Consider the following 27,284-nt stretch of genomic DNA (forward strand, 5'->3'; position numbering starts at 1 on the left):
GATAAGCGTATTATCACTCATTTCTATTGGTAAAAGGATGCCTAAGCACGTTTCCGGTACCTATTAAGGCAGATACCTTGTCCTATTCTAGTGAGCAGCTGCCACAGCGGTAACTAGGGTGGTGCGACCAGTGCCATGGTACAGGGCACTGCAGGGCAGGGGGCACTGTTTGGGCCTGTCAATTTTCCTATTTATTATCATTCTCACTTGTAGTTTCCTCTTCTTTTATCCCCAACATCTCCTGGCCTACCCTATCTCTTCCCTGGCCCTTCCCCATGAAACCATGTCCCTCTTCGGGTGGACTATCTTATGTCCCTATTTAAAAAATGGGGGGGGGGGGAACACCAATGCTCTCTCTGGCACAGGGCAAAAAAAATGTCTAGTTACGGCTCTGGCAGCTGCTTTCTCCCACCCATAAAAAAAGTATGAGCTTTGTATTGTCTGAGACTTACCACTCGTTGTGTAGATTCAAACTCGCCTGGCAATACTAATACTCATCTGCGCTGGTGAGTGGTAATGTCCTGATGGATAGCCGTAATTCGGTGCACTACCCACAATGCAGTGCTGCAGCTCTATCTCCTGGCTCCGCTTTCTGCCCCTTCTCTCCTGCTCTCCACCTCTCCCCACCTACTCTACCGCCCCTTCCCTACTGCTCTCTGCTCTGAAGTTTTCCCTCATAGGCGGCCGCAGGGCAGAAGAAAGCCTTTGCCTGGTAAAATAACACTATCACTGATTGCATGGTAAGATAGTGTTAAAGATCAGCAGCAGTTAACAACATAGTGCTGCGAGCGCAATGAGACCTAGCACTATATTGCACCCATTTTGTTTTATCTTGTTAAATGGGGCTCCGCGGCCTACAGTATGGGGTATATTTACTAAAGTGAGAGTTTTTAGAAGTGGAGATGTTGCCCATAGCAAAAAATCAAATTCTACTTAACATTTAACTAACACCTTCTACAAGATAATAGCTAGAATCTGATTGGTTGCTATGGGCAACATCTCCACTTCTAAAAACTGTCACATTAGTAAACTTACCCCTATGTGTCTGGTTTCAAACATTTTAGAAAAGTTCATGACGAGCTTTAAGACTAAATTAGGCGCATATGTGTGCCCTTGTGAGACCCTGTCCCTGTTCCCTTCTTTTTTTTCTTCTAACCTTTAAGTACTAGCGATACCAACTTTTAACACAGGGCCATTAGATACATACGTCTTGTCGGCAAACAGAATTTCATCAAGCAGTATATGGACGCCGTAACGCAGGTACCATAAGGTTCAGGAGTGTGAAATGCTGCTTAAAGCATTATGTGCGCCAGCAGTACATTTATAGACATGATGGTAAGGGCACTGAGTACAGTCAGCATTTTTGTTCAGGAAACAGGAAGTTCTGCTTCCATCATTGCCAGGCATATAGTAACTCCCCTTCCTGGGACTTACAACACCAGACTATTCCATTCCCCATTTTTGCTTCTTAATAGGCCAGAAAGACACTAACTTAGCCACAGGACCTTCAGGAGTTTAGGTGAGTACCAGCACCAATTTTTCATAGTACTATGAAAAAGCAATGATACTGCAACTGTAACTACTATAACAAATCAAAATAAATATTCAAAATCCATGCCACACTTTGCTAATATTGGAAAACAGAAATTATTTCTATGTCAAAAGGATAATAACAACTGCAAAGCTTGACTCCACCTGTGTTGGAAATTAGTGAATAAACTGTTGCCATTTAGCTTGTAGCAAGAAATACCCCTCTCTGTGCGAGGTCCTAGACCTAGAGCATGGTAGATACCTAGAAAATATGGTAGATACGCATAAGAATTTTATTTTGGTCTGATGAAACTGTTGTGGAACTGTCTGGCCTGAATGTTAGGCTGGGATGAATGGCACTAATCATACATTGCACGTGGGCCAGGTAACACCTGATAAATGAAGATGGTAACATCGTGTTCTCAGGATGGTATTCAGCAGCAGGCACTTGCAGTCTTGTTAGGATTGATGGGAAGATTGATGATATAAACAAGAACCTAGTACCCGCTGTGCGACTTTAGGAAGAAGTTTGTCTTTTAATAGAATAATAATCCAAAGCACACTGCAAGAGCAACACTGGAGTGCCTAAACAAAGTGCTTCCCAAATCCAGTCCTCGAGGCACACTAACAGAGCATGTTTTCCAGCTCTCCTCCCAGAATCACAAGTGAAATAATTATTACCACCTGTGGATCTTTTAAAATGTGTCAGTCAGAGATGAATACACCCGTACTCCAGCAAGGAGATATGGAAAACATGAACTGTTAGGGTGTCCCGAGGGCTGGATTTGAGAAGCGCTGCCATAACGTGACGAAATTAGATGTCATTGACTGGTGTAGGCACAGTCCGGACCTTAATCTCATTAAAACCTGTGGGAAAATATCAAACTTGTTCTCAACTAAACAAAATTTGACCCAACTTAAGATATTTTGCAGAGACTCTTGCTCCATTTGTGTTTATAATACAAGTTATGTAAAAACTGATAAATGTGCCTCAGCTAAGTATTGAATAAAGGAAATAAATATTTGTTAAATGATAATATTCCAATTTTTTTTATGTTATGATTTAATATAATCTTTGTATTTTAGGTACTGGGCTCAATGCAGATAAATGGCATATTCTAAAAAAATAAATATTCCAGTCTGTTAAAGGTATGGAAGGGATGGAGATTAATTTAAATTTCAGGGCGCGATATAACTAGAGATGTGCGCCAACCCTCATGTTTTGGCTTTGGATTTGGTTTTAGATCCGGATTCATCTTCGTGTTTTGGTTTTGCAAAACCACCCTCACGTGTTTTGGTTTTGGATCTGTATTTTTCTTTTTAAACAAAAAAATAAAAAACTGCTAAAATTCCGTCACTTTGACCTGTTAGCATGCAATTCAAAACCCGAGTTCGGCTTTTAAATCCCAGTTCAGTACCGTAGGAAGACCGCAACCGGAACTCGTTTCAACTCAGTACCCCAAAGTGATTCCGAACTCGGACTTGGTTCGACTTGGAACCCCTAACTTCGGTTGTTGTCGGTTCTCTGAGAACCGTACCCGCACATATCCTGTTATAACATATATAACATATACCTTATTGCCCACATAGCCAGGTAAATATGACCTTTCTATTTTATAATACATTCCAGCCCATGTTCTAGTTAGATTTTCTTATTACGAGACAATTTTCTGCATGGTAACAGTTACAGTTACCTATAAACGTTTGCAGTTGCTGACTGAAATGTCTGGGAGTCTGTGCTGGACAGTATGTGAAAATATATTCAATATAAAATCCAAAGCAAGGACATGAGTGGTATCATAATACATCGCTGCATATTAAACCCATGTTCACTCAGCACGTTCCATTGCCCTGAACTTCTAGGTCTCCTTTATTAGATAGAGAACCTGTGAGAACATACTCTCATTTAGCCCATCAGATCCATCTAATCGCTGGCAATGAAGGAGAGAAATTCTAATTGAAGCTGTTAAAGTCAAGATCAGCAGTTTTTAACAGGAGCTCAAATGTTCTGATTCTAGTATTGCTTTCAGGTCATTTATATTCTCCTGTCGTCTCTCTTCCGCCTGTCACTGTCTTCTGCTTGCTTTCTATTACTGTATACCATAGACGCTGTAACTCACAGCATAGTCAGCATTGGTCATACTGTATGTCTAGTTTGGATCCAAACAGTGATAGGAAACATTTGGTTGCTATAGGCTGGCAGCAGCTTCTACCACTGTGCGAGTGTCACATACATCCCCTTTATGTGCAGCTATAAAGGTATGAGGTATCACACAGCGATCAAATAATAAACTGTGACATTGCTGTTAGAAAGAAGAATGCATTTCATTCTATTGGCATTTGCAGGATCATTCAATTTCCATTGACATGATTTTATTTAAGCTTTATTAGAATACATCTAAATGCATCCTTGCCCACTCTTATGGAATGTCTAAGAGACTCACAAAGTTTGGGGATGTCCCCCTGACTCCTGAGAGAGTAGGGGATCCTCCTGTACTTGGCCCTCCCCTCCGACATCTCCCAGAGTGGAGGTCCGATAAATCGGCATCATGCCAGTAGTAAATATACAAATCACATGGCAAATACAGTATCATCACTTACAATTTATTTTTTTTATAATTTTTAGTATAATACACCACAAAATCAATTTGAAAGAAAATTAAGTTACTTATATAAAAAGAAAAGATTGTTGCTACCTTATGGAACTCTAGAAATGACTACATGGCCACCCTTTGTGTAAATATGCTATACTTGCTATGCTATACAGTTATATGCTGTACATGGGTATGACTATTATCAATACTGGGCAATGGCAGCTATCAGAACTGGGCAATGGCGGCTATTAGTACTGGGCAATGGCAGCTATCAGTACTGGGCAATGGCGGCTATCAGTACTTGGCAATGGCTTTTATCGGTACTGAGAAATGGCGGATATCAGTACTGAGAAATGGCGGCTATCAGTAGTGGGTAATAGCGGCTATTAGCCATGGGCAATGGTGGTTATCAGTACTGGGCATTGGCGAAAATCAGTACTCGGTAATGTAGGTTATCAGTACTGGGAAATGGCGGTTATCAGTACTTGGAAATGGCAGTTATCAGTATTCTGCAGTGGCTATTATCAGGGCTCAGCAATGTCGGCAATCAGTACTGGGCAATGGTAGTTATCAGTACTCTGCAGTGGCTACTATCAGTACTTGGCATTGGAGGTTATCAGTACTCAGCAATAGCATTTATCTGTACTTCGCAAAAGTGGCTAGCAATACTCGCCAATGGTTGTTATCGGTGCTCAGAAATTATTGTTAAAGGAATGGTGTTTGGGAGTCCCGGAGCATTGTTTGACAAGGTGCATTAATATACAGCTAAATTAATGTAATAAAAGAATTAAACGTTTTGCTTAGTTATTGACCAACCAAACCAAAGGTGTGTGATAGTTAATGGATTTACACGATAGTGATAAGGTCAACAAGGGCAAAAATAATGGGCCAAGAGTTTCCTTGTTAATAAAATAATTTCTACATCAAAAAACTAATCTTGTAATATAAGTATTGTTTTATGTTGTTATAGGAATATAAATGTACATGTATTGTTCTACATGGAGCCATCTCCATGAATGGTGAAAAGGTATTTGTGTTTCATGAGTGGGACTGATTTATTAGAATCCTTTGATCTGCATTTTGAAGCACCTCTAGGTGGTGTAGGACTTTCAGCCAACATTACAGTAGAGCAGATTAGATGGCACAAAGGCATGCACTAAGATATTAGGATGTTTTAGAGGTATCAGGTTTTTAATCCTGGAAGGTTTTCTTAGACTGTAGAATGATGACTTAATGAAAACTTGTTGATTGAAAGCTAAGTTCACGGTCAAACATAATTCCAAGTCTGATCACATAGTGAAGCTGAGTTGGTAGTCTCTAAGGTTAGGTCAGTTGTTTTACCAAGGAGAGCAATAGGGCTCGGCCAGAAACATCTACAGTACCTGAAACCTCTACTCATGCTGGTCAGGAAAATGCCTATTTAGAACCACAGTGCTAACATGGGTAGGGAACAAAGCATTAGATACAATAGAGGTCTTTGTGCAGAACATGTTATAGATGCTGAATTCCAAGTGTTGTATTAAACAGTCTCTTGGGGTCCTGCCAGTGGGAAAAAGATGAAAACCTGCTAAGCACTGTTCTATCAACCTGCAGGAGCCAAGTTACCACTTCATTCCATGACCTATTGCGTGATATGAAAAGGAACCAACAGTACAAAATTGGAGTATTATTTTTATGCGGTGTGGGTTTCTAGACCAGACTTGAAATCATCAATGGCTAATACATGTGATTACAGGCTACAGCTTTCTAAATAATATTTCCTAGATGTAAATATATTAGAAACTGGCAAAACTCACATTTTGATTTTTGATTATCTTATATAACTAGAACATAGGATTTGAATTGTGACTTTTACTTAATTAGAAACCTGGGCTGATTTATCTTGCTGGACCATAGAAACCAATCATCTTTGAGGTGGCATTTATCAAATACATTCTATAAAATGATAGGTACAAGCTGATTGGTTGCTATGGGCAACTTCAACACTGGTCCACTTCTCCACGCTTTTCATTGCTTGATGCATCAAACATACTGTAACAGTCTCCAAGTAATCTCAATGGATTGTTCAAGTCTGTGCTGTAAAATATTACTTACTATACTATCAGGGTTAAAAATCAGATGAAAATTTTACAAAAAATTAGTTTTCATTTTATACATTACTGTGTATTAGGGTGCCTCAAGGCACCTTAACAATCCAGGGTTTAAGGATATACATGCTTCAGTACAGGTGAATTAATTAGTATCTCAGTCACTTTGTGACTTAATTACTACCTTAGTTCTTTTGATTTGACCATCTGGGCTCAAGTATGGATATCCCTATATCCTGGACTGTTAGGGTGCCCTCAGAACTGTGTTTGAGAAACACTGGTATATTACATTGTAATGAAACATGCTTTGTTTTTCTGGACTTGATTTAGGAGATGTACTAAGCTCTGGAAAGTGATAAATTGGAGAGTGATAAATGACCAGCCACTCAGTTCCTAACTGTCATGTTACAGTCTGTCTTTGAAAAATGACAGTTAGGAGCTGATTGGCTGATAGTTTATCACTTTCCAGAACTTAATACATCTGCCCCATAGTCTGCAAATCTAGATCTTATCTATAACCTCTGATTATATCCTTGGGCATCATCCTAGCCAGTCTAATCACTAAAATACATCCATAAAATAAATAAAGTCTCGGACTACATGCATCTCAAATTCAGCATTCTGCTGAGCCACAGAGATCTATTAACTAAGCTCGCTTCCCATAACACACACACTATTTACCTCAAAGCCCTTCTAGAATGTTAAATAAGCACTGGTATGTCTCTAGAGATCTCAGATTCCAAACAGTGTACATACAGCAAGTGGATAGGTTTCCTTTTGCGTCCTCTGATCACTCCCTTTTTTGCCTTTATCCAGATATCCAAGACTAGAGGCAGCTGCTGGCGTGTCTGTGTCTGTGTGTACACTGGCAGGAGACACATAGCTGAACTGAGACTGGACCCTGTTCCTTAATTATACTAATCATACTGTAAGTAGCACAGATAATGGAATTCAAGATTGTTGCTATATATAATATTAATAAGGTATAGGAGATGTGTATACACCATGTCTGAATATGGGACATGTTTTTTAGTTATACATTTAGTTGATGACACCATGGAAACTTGGTATTTTTGCTATATAGATAGAACAAGTTTTGGAGGGACCTATTCTGTTATCAATTATATATTGTTTTGGGCACCAGCTGTGTTACTTGACCAGTGCACAGGAAAACACAACAGTGGTTCCCAAGCTGTGCGCCACGGCTCCCTGGGGTGCCGCGGCATTGTCCCTGGGGTGCCGTGGCAGCCGGTGGCCTACGGAGGCTGGACAGTTTTTTTTTTATGTAAAATATATATATTTTTTGCACATGTGGGAGAGGGGTTGGCGGTGCGTAATAGAGCGGTGGTAGTGGGGGTAAAGGGAGAGACATGGAGATGGCAAAGGGAGAGACATGAAGGGGACAAATGGAGAGACATGAAGGTGGTAAAGGGAAACACATGGAGGGGCAATGAGAGAAACATGGGAAAAAATGGGAGTGAGACAGAGGGGGCAATGGGAGAGAGATGGAGGGGGCAATGTGAGAGGGACGAAGGGGACAATGGGTAAGAATAGTACAGTTTCTCTCTTCAATTAAGACAACGAGCTCTAAGTGACAAATACAGCTACTGTTAAACCAAAGAAAAACAGAAGGAAAACATTTCATCAAACACAACTAAACTGCTATCAATACTGCATATGGACACCTATGGAGCATGCAACACTGAACTCCTTGTTTGATCATTGCAAAGACATTGGGCCTGATTCAGAGCCGCTCGTAAGCGGCCGCTCGTTCGCTACGAGCGATGTTTGCCCAACTGCGCATGTGTATGGATTGTAATACGCATGCGCGAACCAGTCAGTGCGGCCGAAAATCGTTTGTTCGCTAAATAGCGAATGCCTGCTATTTTGAGTGACATGAGGAGGCGTATGTCGGTGGTAACAGGGGAAGGTGCTTGAAAACGGGGAGGGGAGATCCGAACGCAGGCGTGCTTAAAGGTCAAAACGGGCGTTTTAAGGGTGTGCATAATTAATACAGCAGCGTCATTGACCACGTCACTGGGTTATTTTATAGCCAGAACTGCTCGCAATTGTGGTAGCAAAAGCCAACCACAAGAATAGCGAGCAGTTCATACGCTGGTCGATGTACTCGATTAATCTAATAAATAGCGGACATGACGTAGGATGCGAGCGGCCAGGGGGCGTATTTTTACAAAAAACGACCACAAGTTTTGTTCGCTCGTTTAGACATAGAGGTGTGAACAGACCGCAAAGAGCGAACGGTTCATTTGAATAGCCACCCCTATTTTCTGGACGAACGACCGCAAATAGCGTACGGCTCTGAATCAGGCCCATTATCTCACTTGCTACTATTTGTGTTGCCTCTTTTTTCATAGAAAACTAAATTCTTATTTGTACTAGGGATGAGCGGGTTCGGTTCCCTGAGAACCGAACCCACCCGAACTTCGGGGATCCGGGGCGATCCGAGCCCAAGCTCGGATCTCCCTGTCTGCCCCGGATCCCTCTCCCGAGGCAAAACCTCGAGATCTGCTGTCGGATCTCGAGGTTTTGCCTCGAGCGGCCATTTAAAAAAAAATGCCTTTGCCTTTAATGGGCAAAGTGCTGATTGGCTGACAGAGCCGTCTGTCACGGCTCTCAGCCAATCAGCATTATGGTGCTCATTTGCATGTAGCACGGACTCGTGAGATCCGTGCTACATGCATCTGTGTGATTGACAGTGACACAGAGCACAGATGGGTCAGTGAGACCCGTCTGTGCTGCTGTGTATTTCAATGACACAGATGCACGCACGGACCAGGAGATCCGTGCTACTTGCATCTGTGTCATTGACACAGAGCACTAACGGGTCCGTGAGACCCGTCTGTGCTGCTGTGGTAAATAAAAAAAAAAAAACCTGTGTAAAAAGAGAAAAAAATGGCGTGCCCCCCCCCCAAAAAAAGAGCAACCAGCCCCGGGCATTAGTGACCCAGTGCTGGGTGTGCTTAAATACAGGGGACAAACGACATAGGGGTCCCCTGTACTTAAACACAACCAGCACCGGGCTAGTCAGAACCAGAGCTGGTTGCCAAAATACGGGGGACAAACGACGTAGGGGTCCCCCGTATTCTGCGCAACCAGCTCTGGGCTCTGATCCGGTCCTGGTTCTGGAAATACAGGGGAAAAAAATGAGTAGGGTTCCCCTGTATGTTCCAGAACCAGCACTGGACTTTTTCTAGCGGGGGGCTGATGCCACAGCCAGGGGAGCCCTTTCACCGGGCCCCCCAGCCGCAGCATCAGCCCTGACCGCTAGTCAGCCCAGGCCGGGGATCCCTGGAGAGCTGGGGACCCCCCCAATAAAGGGGTCACCCTCTCCAGGGCACCCCAGGCCCAGGCTGATAGCCCGGGGCTATCCCCGCCACCCCTGGTGGCGGTGGGTGGCGGGTTGATTGTGTGGTGTGGTGTAAATAAAGAATATCAAACATTGTCTTTACAAGTAGAACTGCAAGTCCCAGCAAGCCTGCCCCGCATGCTGGTACTTGGAGAACCACAAGTACCAGCATGCAGGGCATTAAGGGCCCACTAGTACCTGTAGTTCACCTGTAAAAAAATGTTTAAAAAAAACACAGGACACACACACCGTGACAGTATAAGTTTATTAAACATACATACACACACACACATGTACACATACTCACCTATGTAACCCTGTAGCATCGGTCCACTTGTCCGGTAAAGTATCCATAGGGGACCTGTGAAAAAAAACATACTCACCATCTCCTATGCGAGGTTCTGTCCTCTTCGTTCCAAAGTAGGCATCCCCGGACTTGGCAAAAAAAAAAAAACGAAAACGCGATCCACGAACTTAGTACCGTTCTATAGAACGGTACTTCCCGAATGAGAGCTTAGCGGCGGGGTATCACCATGGAAACCCCGCTGCTAAGCGTTCATTGGCTGAGAGAGGCCATCTCCCGTCTCTCAGCCAATGAACGGCTCCCTCCATTGTAGTCAATGCTGGGAGCCGCAAGGTTATTAAAGTTTACCCTGCGGTTCCCACCATTGACTACAATGGAGGGAGCCGTTCATTGGCTGAGAGACGGGAGATGACCTCTCTCAGCCAATGAACGCTTAGCAGCGGGGTTTCCATGGTGATACCCCGCCGCTAAGCTCTCATTCGGGAAGTACCGTTCTATAGAACGGTACTAAGTTCGTGGATCGCGTTTTCGTTTTTTTTTTTTTGCCAAGTCCGGGGATGCCTACTTTGGAACGAAGAGGACAGAACCTCGCATAGGAGATGGTGAGTATGTTTTTTTTCACAGGTCCCCTAGGGATACTTTACCGGACAAGTGGACCGATGCTACAGGTTACATAGGTGAGTATGTGTACATGTGTGTGTGTGTATGTATGTTTAATAAACTTATACTGTCACGGTGTGTGTGTCCTGTGTTTTTTTAAACATTTTTTTTACAGGTGAACTACAGGTACTAGTGGGCCCTTAATGCCCTGCATGCTGGTACTTGTGGTTCTCCAAGTACCAGCATGCGGGGCAGGCTAGCTGGGACTTGCAGTTCTACTTGTAAAGACAATGTTTGATATTCTTTATTTACACCACACCACACAATCAACCCGCCACCCACCGCCACCAGGGGTGGCGGGGATAGCCCCGGGCTATCAGCCTGGGCCTGGGGTGCCCTGGAGAGGGTGACCCCTTTATTGGGGGGGTCCCCAGCTCTCCAGGGATCCCCGGCCTGGGCTGACTAGCGGTCAGGGTTGATGCTGCGGCTGGGGGGCCCGGTGAAAGGGCTCCCCTGGCTGTGGCATCAGCCCCCCGCTAGAAAAAGTCCAGTGCTGGTTCTGGAACATACAGGGGAACCCTACTCATTTTTTGTCCCCTATATTTCCAGAACCAGGACCGGATCAGAGCCCAGAGCTGGTTGCGCAGAATACAGGGGACCCCTACGTCGTTTGTCCCCCGTATTTTGACAACCAGCGCTGGTTCTGACTAGCCCGGTGCTGGTTGTGCTTAAGTACAGGGGACCCCTACGTCGTTTGTCCCCTGTATTTAAGCACACCCAGCACTGGGTTACTAATGCCCGGGGCTGGTTGCTCTTTTTTGGGGGGGTGCACGCCATTTTTTTCTTTTTTTACACAGGTTTTTTTTTTTTTTTTTACCACAGCAGCACAGACGGGTCTCACGGACCTGTCATTGCTCTGTGCCAATCACACAGATGCATGTAGCACGGATCTCCCGGGTTCGTGCTACATGCAAATGGGCACCATAACGCTGATTGGCTTCCTGTCTGCCACTGCAGTGCCACTCCTAGATGGGCCACGTGTTTGTGCCGCCCCCTTGTGTCGCTTAGCATAGTCATCCAGCTTCCTCGGTACAACCTTTTGGCCTAAAAACAATATTGTGAGGTGTGAGGTGTTCAGAATAGAGTGGAAATGAGTGGAAATTAATGTTATTGGGGTTATTAATAGCGTAGGAACAAAAAAAGGCCCATTTATGTGATTTTAGCGTTTTTTTTTTATTTTTTAAGAAAAAATCCAGATCCAAAACACAAAACCCAGAACCCAAAACACGGAAGGGTGGTTTTGGCAAAACCAATCCAGATCCAAAACACGAAGAAAGATCCAGATCCAAAACCAAAACACAAAACACGAAAAGTGTCCGGTGCACACCCCTAATTTGTACCAATGCAAAGTAACCTCTAAACCTTGTATATATGGCCTGATTTACCATTGCTTTTGCCTAGCCTCACAACTTTGAACTTCTTTTTTTATTACTCATTTTCAAAACACTTTAAATCACATATATTCTCCTCAATAAAACAAAAAAAAAAAAAAAAACCACTACTTTGTTCATCAAGCATAGACATTCACCAACAGTGTTCTTTCACCAGAATTATTGAAAAGCCTTCAACACTGTCATTCTCCCCTACAATGGTCCTACTACCCAACCACTAAGCTGAGCACCCATCCTCCTCTCCCTATCACTTCACCACACCTTCATCTACATCACACATCACACTAATCTCCCTCCCTTTCCTACAAATGCATCCCACTTCTCTTGCTTATTGATCACTTCCTTCCACTCCTGCCTCCATGATCTTGCCCGTGCTGCTCCCTACCTCTGGAACTCTCCCCCTCTCCCTATCAGGCTCTCTACAAATCTTCAAATGGGCTCTCAAGACTCACTACTTCAAAGCCTTCCAGCTCTCATCCTAACCTACTGCTTACATGCTTCTTCCCCACTGTCTTCCCTATCTGTGTCACCCCTGTCTGTCTCCCCCCCCCTAGAGAATGTAAGCTCTCACGAGCAGGGCCCTCTTCCCTTATGTGCTTTTCCTTCCCTCACTCATACGATCATCTGCTCAAAACTCTCCACAAGGGCACTTAACACTTGGTAGATGACGCCCTGCTGCTTTTTTGAGTGTTATGATCGCTGCAGCGATGTTTATAAACCATGTTCTTATTCTGTATTGTCTTGTACTGTAAGTCGCTGTTTTACGAGTTTGCTCATTTGTTAGTGTACTTTGCGAGGCGCTGTGGAACCCTTGTGGCTCCATATAAATAAAGGATAATAATAATAATAACAATAATAATAATAATAAAAATAATACTGTTGAATAGTATTACACTGCTGTTTCTTATGCAGACATGAAATTAAAATAGTGCTTCCTAAAAACCACAGTATCTGTATTGATAAATAGCTCTGGCTGTAATTAACATACGCAATGAGTTTGTAATGGATCAAACTCGTTAGTAAATGGGGCCCAAAATGTCTGTAGGTAAGGGATGCTGGCGCTCAGGATCCCGGCGGTTATAATTCCGACGCCAGCATCCCGACTGGGTTGGAATACCGGCACTGGTCAGTAAGTACTCTAACCCAACCCCTAAACCTAACCCTCCCTCTCGCAGCCTAAATCTAACCCTCCCTCTCAGCATCCAAACCACAACTCTCCCCCTAGTGCCTAACCCCCAACCCTCCCCCTTATCCTAATACTTACCGTCAGGATATTTGCGCTGGGATTGTGACATGTGTCGGGATCTCGGCGCCGGAATTCCGAGCGCCGGCATCTCGACAGCCAGGATGTCAACTACATCCTCATCAGACATAGTGGCTATACTTTGTAAAATATATCACATTACATATGGGAAATGTCGGGTGGGCGGCAGTACATATACTGCCAGATGCACTGACCAATGAGATTGGATCAGTCGGGCTTGTTGGAAGATTTTTCATGTCCGACTGTCAAATACTATGCACTTAATGGCTAAATCAGCCAATAATCTACAGATCTGGCCAATAATGGCATAATGTATATTTAGAGAACACTAAACAAGTACACATGATCATTCATGTTTGTCTATTGCTATTTGTTTTCTGTTGCTGTGCAAATTTTTTCACTTCTGACTACTTTCATTTGTTTTTGTTATGCTGTTGTTATCCATCACTGAACTTATTCACACAAACCTTTATAATGAACAAAAACTGCAAAACACACAACATTGAGATTTAATCTTTAGTCAGTGCCAGACCTAATTTTCCTTTGCACAATATGGAACGATTGCTGCCTTACATTTCACCATATGAATAACACACGGGGCTATTCCTACACAAACCACAGCTCCTATTCACTCAAGTTGTTTCAACACTAGAAATTTATTTGCTCCTTGTACACTATTTTGCATATATTTTATCACCTTTATAGTTTATCCTTTGTATGAATTTTACTGGGTTCTGTTGTACTCATTTACTAATTTCAATTTAATACCTATGTACGACCAACTCATTACCCATCTGCGATTAATATTGAGTGAGTCCTGAAGCTGACTGAGGATAAGGGGCATATTCAATTAGTCGCGGGGTTTACCCCGCGGCTAATTGACGCGCTTGATGGGATTCAAGTAGCGGGGATTCCACGCGCGGGTGTCCCTGAGACCCCGCGCGCGAGTCCCCGCTGTTTGATTTTACCTCGCACCTCATGTAGGTGCGAGGTAAAATCAGCATGAGGCCGTCCTATTCAGCCTCGCGCGAGCAATATTAACACACTGATTCCGCAGTTCTCGCGGAATCAGTGTGTTCTCGTGTGGAAGTCCTGTTTTGTGGACGCGGGGAAAAAGCTATTCTATTGAATAGCTTTACCCCGCGCCGCGGGACTTTAACCCATCAATTACTCGCAGGAGAGGTCCCGCGGGTAATTGAATATGCCCCTAAGTGTAAGCTACACAGACTGGTGGTGTAGAAATGAGTGATCAAAACACACTCTTAAGGGAGAGAGAGTGTCAGCTCTTGTGATCATTTGTGGGAGGTGCTACAGGCGAGAGGAAAAGGAGATGTAATTGAGTTGTGCATTTATATCATCCTGAGAGATCCCCGTTCCGTTTTAATACCTGTTCACCATTTTGCTTGTTACTACACATGCGTGTGCAGGGGCACTTGCTAACTGTAAGCCCAATATTTGCCTCATGACACGTTTTGCTAAGCAATATCGCACATTTCCCAAGCTGTATTTTGCTGCAAGCATTGTGCCAGGAACTCCACAATCACTTTTGTTCCATGCAAAATGTAAACATCATCTAACAGCTGAACTGATATATTTTTTTCCCAGATCTGTTTATATACTAGAGAGCTAGCTGAATGCTAAGTTACAAATATTTTTTAATGTGGCATGGTGGTGTAAAACGTGACTCAAAAATGTTAGAATCAGAGCATTAGACCTCTTCAAAATGATCGGTTCCACACATAAAATTAAATGTATCCAACATTGTGCCTGATTCAGAGTAATGATTATGAGACCCACGATTGCGCAGGATCTATACTGCGCATATGCCGGTCTCCCTCGCAGTTCCCCCAAGCCGCAGCCTGATTGACAGGCTGCAGTCGTTTGGGGGCAGGGAGTGGGCCAGCCTCCGTTTTCTGGGAATGCTATGGAGACGGTTTGCTTCAAGGGGCAATCTGAGTAACTTTAGGGTTACTCAGGTTGCCGATGGTTTTGCAGAAGATCCGATGTGTCTATTTATACCAGACACCTCCTGCTGCATTTGCATATAAGTTGTATGGTAATGCCCAGCTGCTTACCTGCAATACAGTAAAAAGCATTTTCAAATTCAGATTTTGTCATCTGCAATGATTGTTATTCAGTATTCTCTGCCAGCCACTAGGACTAGTTCATCATTGAACTTGCATTTTTAGTAACTTCAGGAACGTTTAGCACACAGGTTCGCAGACTCGGTCCTCAGGACCCAAACAGTGCATGTTTTCCAGGTCTCCTCACAGAATCACAAGTGAAATAATTAGCTTCTCCTGTGGATTATTTAAAATGTGTCAGTGAGTAATGAGTACACCTGTGCACCTGCTGGGTGACCTGGAAAATGCAATCTGTGTGGGATCCTGAGGACCAAGTTTGAGAACCACTAGTTTAGCAGATGAAAGCAGAAAGGAAAGATGGTGCGCTGTAATTCAAATGTTGTCCAGTATGGGAACCAGCTGCTGACACCTGAGGGATCTTGCACAAACCCTCACAAAAAAACACAAAATGTAAAAAAGGTGTTTGCGCTAATTCCAATACAAAATGGGTGATTTTGTATTGGAATTAGCACAGACACCTTTATTACATTTTGTATAGATGAAAGCATCTGGAACCTGCAGAGTCTGAAATCTAAGCATTTCAGAACCCTCTAGCAGTTATGGATAAGAAAAGTCATGCTACCGTCACACCCGGCAAGGTACACCATAAAAAGCTATTTGTAAATCAGGTCTTGCCTTTTCCGTTTAGGAAATCTTTTGACATCTACTGTAAATACATTGTCCCGTATTCAAATTGGAGTGAATAGCCGAGATCGGCGAAAAGTATCGCCGTATTCAATTTCAATGGCTTTCAGCCTAGGCGGAAAAAAGCGCAGAATTGGGGTTTTGGGTACAACATTGCGGGAACCCCCCTGCAGCCTTAAGACAGTCCCCCAAAGGTAAACTGCGTCAAAAAAATCTTAAAAAACACTTAAGAACACCCCAAAAAAATAAAAATGTTGGCAGCGAAAAAAAACAAAGTTGGGGGACAAAGTTAAAAACTAGCGAAATAGACTCTGGGGGGTCCCCAAGCATGGCCCAGGTGTTTTTTGGATTGCAGGTGCTTGCGGCAGGTGGATTTTTCACGATTTGTTAAACCCCACTTTAGGAACTTTTAAATATGCTGGAACTAGTTATTTTTAACAAAAAAAAATCTAAAAGCTATTCTTCACCACTTCTGCAAAAACGCTATATAGCACCTATTTACACCATTTAAAGTGGCCAAATACCTTCAGTAGGGCTAATCAGGGGTACCCATAGTGAACCCCCAAGTCAGTGCATCTTTTAGAGGGTGTCAGGCTGATTTCCCCAAATCTGACAGGACTTTTCGCCTGTTTCAGTTTTGACGGGTGCCGTTTTCGTGTCCTTCCAAATTGAATACGGGGATAAGCGGGGACGCGAACGATACTTTTTCGCCTGCAAAACACGTGATGTAGGCGAAAAGTCTGGCAGGCGAAAAAGTATCGAGGGTGCGAAACATATTGAATACGGGCCATTGTATCCTAGGGTCAGGGCCGTAACTAGGGCAGTGTCATGGCAAAGGGCACCGCAGGGCAGGGGGCACTGTTTGGGCTGTCAGTTTTCCTGTTTTTTATAATTCTCACTTGTAGCTTCCTCTTCTTTTATCCCCAGCATCTCCTGTCCTCCCCTATCTCTTCCCTGGCCCTTCCCCATGAAGCAATGGCCCTTTTTTCAGGTGCACTATCTTATGTCCCTATTTCAAAAATGGGCTGGGGGGGGCGCCAATGCTCTCTCTGGCACAGGGCACCAAAAAGTCTAGTTACGGCTCTGCCTAGGTTAAGCACTTTCTCATTTGTCCGTCAGGTTCAAATATGTACTTAAACTATGTAAGGCTTCAGTACTTTAAGAATACATTGTAACATGAGTTTTATTTTGACATAACAGGTCACAAGAGAGAGTCTCAAATGGCAAATATCTAACCAATCAATCCTCTACTACTTAAAGACACCCCACTAAGGCAGCTTCATCTCAGTTTGCTATACGACAAGGAATACTTAGAGAGGACAACCACTGGTGCTTCTGCTGATAATTAGCAGCCCAAAACCAACCAGATTCTACCAGGGTTGTCTTAACAGCAGTGTGGGCCCTGGGTAAAGCAATGCACTGGGGCCCCTACACACCCATTCACGGGATAAAATGTAAATGGTCAATAAAATGAAACCCTCCTGCATGCCCATCAGACCTCCCACACATGCAGAGAGACTCTGTCTGACTGGTCTGAAGCTGGTGGATGAAGTGAAACTGGGACTGAGGTGAGTACTCTTCACGGGGGGGATGGGGTGGGGTGAGGTTAGATCGGAATACAGTGCACCGGCGGCCGTCTTATAAAAATATCACAAATTTACCAACTGGCCGTGGCTCCAGGGGGGTGGGTTGGTGGGCCCCTACAAGCTTCGGGCCCTTGGGCAACTGCCCAACAAGCCCAATGGAAGAGATGGCCCTGGATTCTACACTTGAACTCAATGAATAACACAATAATACAAAATAGAGGTAATATTTTTGAGAGATGTGCGTGGACCCCCATATTTTGGTTTTGGATCCAAATTAATTTTCCTGTTTTGGTTTTGGATTCGGATAAAAAATCGATTAAAGCAGCTGAAATGTCCGAATCTAAAACCAGAGTTTGGCTTTGAAATCCGAGTCCCGAACCGGCAACAGACTCGAACCGGGGCTCTGGGCCTGATTCAGGTTGGTTCACAGGGTTGCATTTGCACGCAGCCAGACGATGTTTGCATTCTGCGCATCCGTACAATATGCAGTGTGTGTGCGTGATCCGGTCACAGTGATCGGGAAGCGATCGCAGTGAGCACGCAGAGTCCTTATACAGTGATTGACAGGAAGTGACCGTTTGAGGGTGGTGACCGGGGGTGGTCAGAGAAACGCAGGCGTGCTAGTGCATTTAAACGCCGTTACAGGGGCGTGCATAATTAAACCCCTGTGATAGCATACACTGGCAGGGGTCTAGGTTGCGACAGGAAGGTTAGCAGTTTTTGCGATAGGGTCAGGTCAACCACAACTGTGCGGATGGTTCCGATGTTACTCGATGTTTTCACTGGCTTGCGCATGCATGTCATGGGAAGTGGGCGGCTTTATACAGTGGTGGGCATCATGGTATAGTGCTGCGATTGCCGTGCGATTGCATTCAATAGCATATTTTCGCAGCGAGCAGGGTGCGTGCGATCGCAGCCTTGCGAACCAACCTGAATCAGGCCTTCTGTTCAAACCAATACACAAAAGTGAATCCAAACCTTAACCTGGTTCTACTCGGAAACCCTAAATTTGGGTGTGTTTGGATTTCAGAAACCCGGACATCTCTAATACTTTTATGACATGTACATAAAAGTATAAAAAGTATAAAAGCATCTGATTAAGTGAAAATAAAATGCTTCTATATGTGACAAAGAGTAAAGGAGGGTGAATTTTGAGAAATCATTCTATGGGGTATATTCAATTGGGTGTGTGAATAGCAAAAATCCCAGACATGAGAGGTTTCTCCTGCAGGTGCGCGATTTTTGCTATTCAATTAGGTGCATGTTTTTTCATTTTTGTGCCACGGGAGGTTTTTATTCACGCTCCTCTAGAGCAAATGTGATTTTTCCCAAAATCTTTATTTTTGGGCAAAATCACTGGTACTTGCTCTGGGACCCCAGTGGCACCCCCCCCCCCTGAAGGCTAATTAAGCAATTGGAAGTATCCAATTAGCTTAATTAGTCCATAATTACTCACCTTCTGCAGCGTTGTCTTCTGCATCTTCTTCATCCAGCATCAGAAGCCGGGTCCTCTGCTGCAGGGTGTGTATGTCAGTGAGTGTTTTTGAGTGTGTGTGTGTGTGTGTATTAGTGTTGTGTGTGTGTGTGGCCCCCCCAGTGTCTGTGTGCCCCCCCCCCCGGAATGGGTGCTTGGAGAACTACATCTCCCAGCAGCCCTTACCCCTCTCACCAGCCCCTGGAGCATACCAGCAGCTCCCTCTCCAGTGAGAAGATGGAGAGGAGGCCACCGGGAGCCGCGGAGACCACCGGAGACCTCCAGCCAGGTAAGTGAAGATTTTTTTTTTGTCTCGCGCTGAAAACCCCGCGAGCTGAAAACCCCGCGACCACTTTTTCTTTAATGAATACCGCGGATAACAGGACCACGCATACCCACGGTATTCCAAATTTGGGCGCGAGGGTAGCAAGGTTTTGAATACCGCGGGTAACGGGACCACACATACCCACTGTATTCCAAAATTGGGCACGAGGGTAGCAAGTTTTTTTACTGTATCTTGCTAAAGCTTGCGCCCAATTGATTATGCCCCTATGTTTCAGACTCTCTTTTCTCTTCTTTAGTCTAGGAGTCTCACAGAGGAGATCATTATTAGGCAGTAAGGACCCTACACCTTCCAGTTGGACTCATCAATAAATGAATGGAGAAAAACCAATAGGGTTACAGATTTTATCTAGCAAATTTTAACTTGTAGGTTAGGTTGCAAAATTGACTCTTTAGGCCTTATTTATCAATGAGTTTTATCATTCACAACAAGTGATATAACTTGTTGCGTATGATAATGGTGCTCCAGCCAATCAGCTCCCAACTATCATCTGTTTGAAAAATGACAAGTTGGGAGCTGATTGGCTGGAGCACCATTTATCATACACAACAAGTTTTATCATTCATTATAAATGATAAAACTCATTGATAAATAGGCCATTTCAGTTTATCTGTTTAGTGTAGCGTGAAATGGGTGCACCTGTCACTCTAGATAAAGTATAATGGAGGGTATGAGAACCAGGGGGTATATTTACAAAGGTTCGATTTAGTTTTCTGTTCGATCCGCCATTCGACTTTGGTTCAATTTTCTTAGAGGGGATTTACTAAATCCCAAATCGAATGTCAAATTAAACAGAAAACATTTATTTTTTTCAAAATCGAATTTCTGAAAAACATCGATGTTTTCCCATAGAAGAATATAGGATCCCTTCATTTACTAACATTCGATTTGCAAATCGAATTAAAAACTAACACAAAATCAAACTGCAAATCCCTAAATGAATAGAAGAGCTTCCTGCTTTTGAATTCAGCATGAGCAGTTCTATTTGACACAGATGCATGCATACATCAGTGAGATGCATGCATGTAGCTTAGTGTAAAATGCTTGTTAAGTGTTAATTTTTAAATAAAAATTACGTGGGATCCCCCCTAAAAGCACTACCAGCCCCAGACTTTGCATAGCCAGTCCTGGTTGTGCAAATACAGGGGTAAAATTGCGTAGGGTTCTCCTGTACTTAGTGTAACCAGCACCAGGGTCTGAGTCTGTTCTTGTTCTGGAATTACAGGGGAAAAAAAGTGTAGGGTTCCCCTGTAATTTCCATAACCAGCACCGGACCCTTTCTAGCAGGGGGTGAATGCCACAGCCAGGGAAACCCTATCCCCAGGTTCCGGCCAAAACATTACCCCTGACCGCTAGTCAGTCCAGGCCGGGGATCCCTGGGGAGTTGGGGACCCCCCCAATAAAGGGCCTAGGTGATAGCCCAGAGCTATCCCCGGCACCAGTGTGCGATGGGTGCCGGGTTGATAGTGTAAAGGTGTGGTGTAAAAATATAAGTGTACACATTATCTTTACCAAAAGAACTTCGGGTCCCAGTAAGCCTCCCCCGCATGCTGGTACTTGGAGAACCACAAGTACCAGCATGCGGGGCATTAAGGGCCCGCTGGTACCTGTAGTTCACCTGTAAAGAAATGTGGGCCAGCTCAGAGCCTGGTGCTGGTTGCTCTAAGTACGGGGGAACCCTACACATTTTTTCCCCTGTATTTACACAACCAGGACTGGCTATGCAAAGCCCGGGACTGGTTGTGCTTTGAGAGGGGGACCCCACATAATTTTTTGGGAGAAATTAACACTTAACAAGCTTTTTACACTAAGCTACATGCATGCATCTCACTGATGTATGCCTGCATCTGTGTCAAATAGAACTGCTCATGCTGAAAATTAAAGCATGAAGCAGGTCTATTCCGTTGGGGATTTGCAGTTCGTTTTGGAGTAAGATCTGGTGCTCGATTTGTACATTAATATGCAAAATCGAACATCAAATCCCTTCTTAAATTGAAACAAGATCGAATTCGATTTGAAAATTTAATGCAAAATAGAATCTTAGTAAATTTGAAATTTGATAAGGGATTTTGCTGTTCGATTTTAATTAGATCTCAGGAGATTTAAGAGATTCACAAAAATGAATCTCAAATCGAACTTTAGTAAATTTAACCTGAGTAATGTACAACAATTTCATTCACCAATACTTGGGATAAGGGAGGGTCGGCATAGCCATAAGAGAGTCTTCTATCTTCCCGTTTGCTCTTGAAAATAGTCCATACTTGCCTACTCTCCCAGGACTGGCGGGAGCCTCCCGAAAATCAAGTGCCAATAGCGACACCCCGCAAGGTAGGCAAGTCCCCCGGAATGGCCGCAGCCCCCCTCCCCCTCTCGCGACATCCCGCACGTGAAAATGGACGGTTAAGGGGGATGTTGGCATGATTCGTGCTGAATCGCATCATCGTAGCCCCGCCCCCTGTTTTACAATGCCTTGTGTGCGTTTGTGTTGTCATCAAAACTGCAAGCTATACTGATTTGTGTTGTGCTGCTACTACTTTTAAAAGAGTTTTTCATACCTTTTGGTGTTGCTGTAGCTATTGCTAATGAAGAATAGGCAAAGCTGGTGATAAATGTAACATCTTACGGCAGAACAATCTTTTATTACATTTCAACTATAGGCAGTTTGTCTGTATACATGGATGTTTTCCTGCTCTGCTGAATACATCTATCACTTTAACATACATAACAACAGTAGTAATAAATTATTATTATTATTATTATTATTATTATTATTATTATTATTAATAATAATAATAATAAATGCAATAATAGTTATACTATATTATATTATATAGTGTTTAAGTCTACCCTCAAGCATATCGGTGTCAACCTTAAATCTATCTTTGGACAGCATGTCATAACTGCTCAGAAGTTAAAGACTACAGAAGTTAAAGGCCATGTCTACACCTCAGTAATTCCCTACAGTAGTTAAACAGCTGTTTGCTGGGCCTGTATCATGTCTTTTAACACCACAATGCCAAGGCAGAGAGAACGACTACCTAGGTTTCTATGCTTTTATGGACATCAAGGGGATCTAAACAGTTTTCTAACTGTATATACCACTAATATACATCTACTGAACTATTATGTGCATGTACTTGTAATCCACAATAGGCACAGTTAGTAGAATTAGCATATAATGCAGCACAGATGGTGTAATGGTTAGCATTACTGCCTCACAGCACTGAGGTTGTGGGTTTGTTTCCCACTACGGCCCTAACTGTGTGGAGTTTGTATCTTCTCCCTGTGCTTGTGTGTGTTTTCTCTGGGTACTCCGGTTTCCTCCCACACTCCAAAAATATACTGGTAGGTTAATTGGCCCCCAACAAAGATGAACCCTAGTAGGCATGTGTGTGAGCATGTGGTAAGGAATATAGATTGTAAGCTCCACTGGGGCAGGGACTGATGTGATTGGCCAGATATTCTCTGTAAAGCACTGCGGAATATGTGTGTGTGCACTATATGAATAACTGGTAATAAATAAATATAATGCTGATCTTTCTTGGTTCAGAGAAAATAGCAGCTTCAGCTCTCCAATGATAAGCCAAAGTAAATATAGATTAGGGATGTGCAGGCTCGGTTCTACTCGGTTCCATTCGTTTTTTTTTACCGAATCTTATTGGGTATCAGCTGTCACAAGTTTTGGATAGCCAATAAGATTCGGTAAAAAAAACGAACGGAACCGAGTAGAACCGAGCCTGCACATCCCTAATATAGATCAGCTTTAACAGTACAATTATCTTCAGCACTCAATAGTATTTGTTTCTCAGTCCAAAATGGTGCTGTTATATTGATCTCTCTCAAGATGTATGTATTGTATATATGTATATTACTTGATACTGCAGCTCACTCACAAAAGGGACCTCTCTCTAAATCAGCTTAACACACACAGCCTTCACGGAACCTGTAGCTGCTCCCAAGGCTGCCTCTCTGGATCTCTAACACACATTGCTGGTGCTTCTGCTAAAGTTGTGTACCCACTAGCAAATAGTGAAATGACAGTACGATTACAATATTATCGTACAGTCGTTCCTCTTCTCCTGCAGTGCCTACACTGACCGATATGTCATTCAGTGTAGGCAACCTCTCTCATCCCTGAACATGGTCAATCTGTCGTTATCGGCAGATTGACCAGCATGTTTTCATTACCAGCTTGTCTCTTCTTGCGCTCTACAGCCCTATCTGGTGGTAGCCTCCAGTACAACAGTACCCATAGGCTTCCATCTGAGCTAGGGCAATCACATTTTAACCATTTAATCCTTAAGATACTGTTGTGTGCTGAAATGTTCAATATGCACCAATGAGAGACCTGCTTTGTCCTTGCTAGGACTCTTTAGTGCAGGATAAGGTGCTGTGACTGAAACAAATACAAGAGTTACACTACTCCCAAGGTCAAGCATTAATTAAAGGGCTGTTATGCCATTAACCTTAAATAGATTTATAATAGATGAGTAAGAATCTGCCTAGCTATTCTCACAGTTTCAGAGATGATTCAATCAATACAAATACTGTAGTAATATACAAATATCTTTAGAGAGAGGGACATACAGAACCCCTCACATGAACATTAAACATACTAATTATATTTTAGACAGTAATCATATATTTAGGTACAGTAATGCTGGGTACACACTGGCTGATATGTCGGTCGTTCAATCGAATAGCCGATATATTGTGTGTGCGTTGGCCAGTGTGCACCAGTGATATGTCTGTGAACAACGTCATTCACAGACATATCGCTTCGGCTATGCTGCACAGCCGATGTCCAATATATCTGCAGACATACTGGTACATTGTGCTGTGTGTACGAGTTGTCAGCTGTCCGTATGTACACTTGCTGCAGAGGCCGTCTGGGAGGGGGGCGATCCCCGGCCAGATGGCAGATGATGGTTGGTCAGTGTGTATGACTATGAACATTTGTCATCTGCAGATATATCTTTCAGCTGTGTACCCAGCTTTTGATACAACCTGGAATAATGGGGAATTTAGTTTGAATACTACAACTGTTAATGGGGATTTGCAGTATGGCAAAGTGAGTCATTATGCTAGAAGTAAATTAGGATTCTGTCACTTCTCCCACAAGTACTGTACATTACTGAGCTGTTGTATTCATAGAGCTGACAGAAGGCATTCTGTGCTAAAGGGATTTGAATTTATCACCTGGCTTTATCTACAGCCCGCGTAATAAGTAAAGCTCACTCAGTACCGTTAAAACTTGGGAGCTAAGCTCTATTATCCAGCGGTAATAACCACACACAACTACTTTCCTCCTCTCAGCAGAGGCTTTCCATATATAACTGATATCTGATACGTGCCCATATAAACAGCTAAGCCGATGTATTGCAGCTGCACTACTCTAATGGTTACCTACTTAATGGTTATTGAAACATTAGCATTTTAAATATAGGAAACTCTACATTGCAGTGGCATAAACTGATGGTAGGTCTTGGTATGCACATGATTTGGCCATTACTAATATTATAGCAATAACTTAGATGATGCCTGACATGATACAGCTACTAATGACAACTTGATATAGACATGTGTCTTTGCACTTTTCCCTATATTAATGCAAAGGTCAAAAGGTAAAAAACATAACATGTCATGAATCCAGCTTTGGTCATGTACAGAGACCATCCTAAATATACCTGCTCTCCAATCATATGTACAGAAACACTCCATGCTAACAGGCTTACCGGTCCTGCTAAGACTTACCTGATATACTAGACAGTAAGGGTATATTTACTAGATTGCAGGTTTTTAAAAATGGAGATGTTGCCCATAGCAACCAATTATCTTCTAGAAGGTGCTAGATAAATGTTAAGTAGAATCTAACTGGTTGCTATGGGCAACATCTCCACTTCTAAAAACCCACACTTTAGTAAATATACCCCTTAGACCCAACTCCCACCAACCTTTCCGAAACCCCACCTCTATTTTGCAGTGGTTTTCTTAATATGGTCCACAGTGCGGGATAGCTCCAAGCAACGTGACTAAGCCTAAACCCCCAACTCAAATTATTATTAGCACCATGACCACTGGACAACCTCTCAGCCAGAGTGCTATTGCCAAAATAGTGTACAGAGTGGGCTTATGCATATGCAACTTGTACCTCAGTTGCTGGACAACCATATAGGCTAACGATTGTTGTGCCTATGCACTTTAGTTTTCCTCTGTCTGGTTTAAGTTAAAAGTAAATACAGAGGGGGATATGTATCAAACCTTGGAGAGAGATAAAGTACCAACCAATCAGCTTTAACTGCCACTTTACAGACTGTGAGGTCTATTTACTAAGCTGTGTTAGGAGATAAAGTGAACAGTGACAAGGTACCAGCCAATCAGCTGGTACCTTATCACTGTTCACTTTACCTCCTAGCATAGCTTAGTAAATAGACCCCTGTGTTTGAAAAATGATAGTTAGGAGCTGATTGGTTGTTACTTTATCTTTCTCCATTTTATCTCTCTCTCCAGTTAGAAGCTGATTGGTTGCTTTGGTTAACTTCTACACTTTATCTCTCTCTAAGGCTCGATACATCTCCCCCATTGTATTTAGATGTGTGGTGTGGCTCATTGATATTCGGCATGACCTTTAGCTAGTGTATGAGAATATAGTTTTTCCACTTTCTTATAAGTACAGAAAAGATTTCCAGTGACCATCAAGGTAGTATCCGCCATTTTTGAGAAGTTGAAATTGGTCCTTTTTGGAAAGCAGTGGCTCCTTGTTTGGAGCCCTCACATATACACTAACTCTAGTTCAGTATATCCTCTACCATCATCAATGACATTAGGCCAGGTAGGAAAAACCTATAGAGAAATGTCATTCTGAGCAATTCCTATTGGAGCGCTTCTGCTAAGAGAAAATGGTGTTTTGGGGTTTCTTCACTTGTGGACTACAAGAACTGACCTTAAGAGGAAGAGAATTTCATTAACAGCTCTTTACCTAAGGACCATTCACAAATCTAGTTCATGAAGAACAGACTGCATTCTGGGTGACCAACAAGTCTCGGTAACAAACACTTTATATTTCCAGAGATTCACTTTTTCCAGCAAAGACGGAGGATCTTAGATTAACTTGGTGAATAAAGCTGTGTACTAGGAAGTTTTCTTGCACTATTTGTTTAATGCGATTTAATGACTGTGCGCTATTAAATACAGGATCCCTGGCATTAGGAACGGCGAGGCAAAACCATGTGAGTTCCTGGGAGGTGAGTGGGAGGTGGCTTGAAGTGAATGCCAAAAATGTTGTGGGTGTATTATGGGAGTATCGTGGGTGTGTCTATGCAACCGGCTAACTCTCAGACGCAGTGCCGCAGCCACAGTAGCCATGTTTAGTCGAAGCTGAGTAGGAGACACTGCATCTGCTATAAGGCCTTATTCAGAGATGTACGCTAAATATGCTAATACCGTCTTGTGTAAATAGATGCCTACTGCTGGCTTCTCTGATCCACTGCTGCGTCCGAAGATGCAGCATCAGATTATCTGCGTGAACATTGCTCATCTGAGTTATGCCGCGTATTCACTAGATGATACAATGAATGAATGAACGATAACTATATTGTTTAATCGTTCATTATATCGTCCCATGGATATGCCATCAACGACCAGCGATGCGCGCTCCCGCTAGTAGTTGATGACGTCGCACATCGCCTGTTGTTGCAGGGCAACCTGACGATATTGTTAGTATGGGGAAGAGGGAGAGTGACGTCACCGAACGATATATCATTCAGTGTGGGTGCTCAATGTCGTTAAGTACATTGAGCACACCACTGCCGGGGACACACTACACGATATTGCTTATGGATATGCGTCATAACACTCAGGTTACTCGGGATGACAGGGGAATTCACTCTCTTGAAGCCAGTGAAGCTGCACCCACA

At 43.2% G+C, this 27,284-nt stretch overlaps 1 protein-coding gene across 3 annotated transcripts in view; it reads right to left on the minus strand.

The window, feature by feature from the left end:
• The window catches only part of LOC148501051 (myosin-binding protein C, fast-type-like), a 157,899-nt gene that overhangs the window by 119,939 nt on the left and 10,676 nt on the right, over positions 1–27,284 (minus strand). The gene's annotated exons all lie outside the window — the stretch shown is intronic.

This window comes from Taudactylus pleione, unplaced genomic scaffold (genome assembly GCF_031769625.1).
Source record: "Taudactylus pleione unplaced genomic scaffold, aTauple2 ptg000535l, whole genome shotgun sequence".
Classification (NCBI taxonomy): domain Eukaryota; kingdom Metazoa; phylum Chordata; class Amphibia; order Anura; family Myobatrachidae; genus Taudactylus; species Taudactylus pleione.